The following is a 4587-nucleotide window of genomic DNA, read 5'->3' as shown; positions in this document are numbered from 1 at the left end:
GCACCCCTCTTTAGTGCTTATTCCTAGCCTCCCCTTTTTGGTGTGTAAGGACATTTATTTCTAGGTTCAATTAGTTATTCAGCTACGTTGTCCTGAGGGGGTTGAACAATTTCCTCAATCACTGAGTGCTCACTGTGTGCAAAGCACTATACTAAGCGCTTGGGAGAGTATAGTACAAGAGAGTTAGCAGACACATTCCCTGCCCACAACACACTTAAACTCTAGAGTATGTTTGAAAGGAGAGAAGGTTAGCACTCCCCCTGAGAAGGATGGAAGACGTCCCAGTGGCCTTTACAACATACATATGGTAAAGGCATTGCCACCTACTTTGTGGTATCTAACCAAGTTTTTGAGAAGCAGCATGGCTTAGTGGAAAGAGCCTGGGCTTGGGAGTTAGAGGTCATGGGTTCTAATCCCGGCTCAGCCACTTGTCTGCTGTGTGACCTTGGGCAAGTCACTTAACTTCTCTGTGCCTCAGTTACCTCATCTGCAAAAATGGGGATTAAAAAATGTGAGCCCCACGTGGAACAATCTGATTATCCTGTATCTACCCCAGCGCTTAGAACAGTGCTCTGCACATAGTAAGCGCTAAACAAATACCATTATTATTATTAATAGAGTCGCCCCCAACCTGGAAATTTCACCCCTAAGTTTAACCCATGAAGAGTCGGTTCTTTTAATAATAATAATGATGGTATTTGTTAAGCGATTACTATGTGCCAAGCTCTGTTCTAAGCACTGGGGTAGATACAAGTGTAATGAGGTTGTCTCACGTGAGGCTCACAGTCTTAACCCCCATTTTACAGGTGAAGGAACTGAGGCACAGAGAAGTTAAGTGCCTAAGGCTGACGAGTGGTGGAGCCGGAATTAGAACCCATGTCCTCTGACTCCCAAGCCCGTGCTCTTTCCATTAGCCACACTGCTTTTCTTTTGGGGGGCTCCTGGGTCCAGTTGGTCTGCCATGGTAAGGCTGTATTTAGAGCTCTCTCCACTATGCAGATCTGCAGCAAAACCAATATTTTCTGCTAAAAAAATTTCTCAAAATAACATGCTTGCTGGAGCAGAGCTGACCCATTTTTCTCGAGCTGCTGAAGTCAGGAAATCTGCCTCTCAGAGCCTTTCTCCCAGGAACTGATTTACATTTCATGATACTTAGCAGCTAGGACTTTTTGTTTAATTGGGATGGTGATTCCATTTATGGTCAGCGTTGACGGGAGAGTAAATGGGGGTAGAATTCAGGTTCCAGGTGTTTCAGTGTCTCACCCAAAGGCACCTTCCCAGCTGAACACAGACAAAGCTAAAATCCGGGCTACCTCCTAAAAATGGTGGTATTAATGGAATTTATCAATCATTCAATCGTATTAATTGAGTGCTTACCCTGTGTAGAGTACTGTAGGAAGCACTTGGGAGAGAATGAAAGAACAGTGGATAGACACGCTCCCTTCCCAAAGGGAAGTCTAGAGGGGGAGACAGACAGTAAAATAAAGGAATAAACTAGACTTTAAGCCTAGTCTCTAGACGGTAAGGCCATTGTAGGCAGGGAATATGTCTACCAACTCTCTTATACTGTTATACTCTCCCAAGTGCTCTGTACTATGCTCTGCACAAAGTAAGCACTCAATAAATACGACTGTGTGGCCTAGAGCAAGGGTCTGGGAGTCAGAGGACTTGGGTTCTAATCCCAGCTTCACCAATTGTCTTCTGGGTGATCTTGGGCAAATCACTTCACTTCTCTCTTTCTGTTTTCCTATCTGAAAAATGGGGATGAAGACTATGAACCCCAAGTGGGACAGGGACTGTGTCCAATCCAATGATCTTGTAACTACCCTAGCGCTTAATGCAGTGCCTGGCACAAAGTGTAAGTGCTTAACAAATAGCACAATTACCATTTCCTGTAGTTCAGGGGGGTGGGACATCTGAGGTGCCTGGCTCCCCGCTGTTCTGGGTTGACCTGCTCGGGAATTCTGCGTTTTCCCGTGGGGGTAGGGAGGAGTGCTGCTGTTCAACTTTATGATCTCTCTCCTTCCCTGAAAAACACTTGGAGAGATTTATCTCTTTTTGATGCCACGAGGGAGAGGCAGGGGGATGCAGGGAGTACCGGGGGTTAAGCAGCAGAGGAAAGAGAGAGAAAGACACTTGTTATTCATTCAATCGGATTTGTTGAATGCTTGCTGTGTGCAGAGCACTGGACTAAGCACCTGGGAGAGGACAATACAACGATATAACCCACAAATTCCCTGCTCATGTTTACAGCCTTGGAAAATCCTGTATCGGAGCACGAGGGGATCTCCAGACAGTGGGTCAAACCCACAGCTGGCATCTGGTCCTTGAGGATGAGAGGAAATTCTCAGTTTCCCGGTCGACATCCTTCCCCCCAGCCCCTCTGAGCTCCTGCTCTTGAGCCGAGCTGGGGGCGAAAGAGGCAGGAGGTGGGAGGGATGTGAGGGGAAGGAACTGGGGAGGGGGACCGGCCAGCCCAGGACTTTTACGGTGAAAGAGGCACAGGGGAAGCAGGAGACCGGAGAAAAAGTGCACCCTAGCAAAACTAATCCCCTTCCCTAGGTCCAGATGGCAAAGGGCAAATGTGATGACTTGAGTCCGGCTGTTTCGTGCAGATGCAAAGGGGCTTTTTTGTTCTTGCCGATGTTCTGTTTGCACCTCTCACCGTGGGGTGAGATGACAATGTTTTGTCCAGTTGGACTGATCTGGCTCAGCTCCAGCTCATTTGTTTTCCCAGGGACGTTGCCCGTGTGCTGTGTTTCCATGGCAACTTCTAGCTCTCCAAACCCCACAATTCCCCACAAACCTTTCACTGGGGAGGAGGAAAGAGCACGAAAATGGGAGTCAGAAGTCTTGGGTTCTAGTTCCAGTTTTGCCACTGGTGTGCTGATTATCCTTGGGCAAGTCACTTAACCTCTCTGAGCCTTAGGTTCCACATCTGTGTAATCTATCAATTACTGAGCACCTACTGAGCGCAGAGCACTGTACCAAGTTCTTGGGAAAATACAACAGAGTTGGTAGACACGTTCTCTGTCTGCAAAAGGTTTATAGAGGATCTTACAGTCTGGAAGATATAAAAAACCTGCTCTCTCCGCCTCTTAGATTGTGAACCCCAAGTGCAACAGGGTTTGTAGCCAATCTGATTATCTTGCACATTGAAAGCACTTAGTAAATCCTGTAATTATTATTATCCCTCATCTCTCCACTGGACTCCCTGGAGCTTATGACTGAATATTGCCAGGAATATTTTTGATCTGCCTTCGATGCGTGCTGAGCTTAGTCAGCTACCCAAGGGATTCTGGGTAAAAAAATCCTTGGGAAAAGGACACTAGGAAGTTGGTATATAAGTCCAGTTTAGCTTCTGTAGGCACGGTAGGCTGCTTATATCCCTTTCCAGGGCTTTCTGTCCCTCGTTTTTATTCCCGAAATATCTATTTTCTTGCAGTGAGGTATGAAGGCTTTGCCTGGCGTCCAGACTAGCTAAAGAAATTAAAGTGAAATCTGAGCAGACCTTATGGTTGGTGGGGCGGTTGGCTGAATGTGCAGTGAGTTTGGAGTTGGGAAGGGTGCTGCCTTACCGTCGGCTTCTTTCAAATGCCCTTCAATGTCCCAGGGCCACTCTCCACGGCCCCAACCCACTAGGACAGAAACACCTCAGGGACTTTGGCTGTACTTCCCGAGCCCTTAAACAATCACATATACCCCCCTTCAAAGCCCTACTAAAGGCTCACCACCTCCAAGAGGTCTTCCCAGACTAAGGCCTCCATTTCCTCAGCTCCCCCTCCCCTCCCCATCACCCCGACTTGATCCCTTTGTCCACGCCCCACAGGACTTGTGTATACATGTACATATCCAAAATTTTATTTAGATTAATACCTGTTTACTTAATTTGATGTGTATATATAATTCTATTTATTTATATTGATGCTATTGCTGCCTGTTCACTTGTTTTGAGGTCTATCTCCCCTTTCCAGACTGTAAGCCTGTTGTGGGCAGGGGTTATCTCTCTTTACTGCTGAATTGTACTTTCCAAGCATTTAGTACAGTGCTCTGCACACAGGAAGAGTTCAATAAATGTGATTGAATGAATGAAGGAGTGAATGTCTCACGCTCTGTACTGTCACGGTCAATCTTGTTACTGACTCTAGACTGAAAGCGGAGTTGGTAGACATGTCCCTGGTAACAATAAGCTTACAGCCTAGGGGGGAGACAGCCCATAATATAAATACATAATGATAACAAATAATGTGTGTCTGTACATAAATGCTGCAGGTCTGAGGGTGGGGTGGAATAGTAAATGCTCTTAGGGTGAAGTGCTAAGTGCAAAGACTAGACAGTAGACTCCTTGTGGGCAGGGAATGCATTTACCAACTCTGTTATAGTATACTTTCCCGCAGCACTTAGTAGAGTGCTCTGTGCACAGTAAGCACTCAAATACAACTGATTGCAATGCCCTGGACAAAATATTTGGGAAAGTACAACAGAAGCGTAATAATAAATCAGCATTTGTTATGTGCTTACTATGTGCCAAGCTCTGTACTAGGAGCTGAGGTGGATAAAAGATAATCAGGCAAGACACAGTCCCCG

General features: G+C 46.2%; 1 non-coding gene across 1 annotated transcript; it reads left to right on the top strand.

Moving 5' to 3' along the window:
- The first annotated feature begins 224 nt into the window (after nucleotides 1-224).
- LOC114805948 lies at nucleotides 225-353 on the top strand. The gene has a single exon (XR_003754080.1). It is a non-coding gene; the product is annotated as a U6atac minor spliceosomal RNA (small nuclear RNA).
- Nucleotides 354-4587: the final 4234 nt, after the last annotated feature.

The sequence above is a fragment of the Ornithorhynchus anatinus genome, chromosome 20, assembly GCF_004115215.2.
Source record: "Ornithorhynchus anatinus isolate Pmale09 chromosome 20, mOrnAna1.pri.v4, whole genome shotgun sequence".
Lineage (NCBI taxonomy): Eukaryota > Metazoa > Chordata > Mammalia > Monotremata > Ornithorhynchidae > Ornithorhynchus > Ornithorhynchus anatinus.
This window is presented reverse-complemented; position numbering and strand designations above follow the sequence as displayed.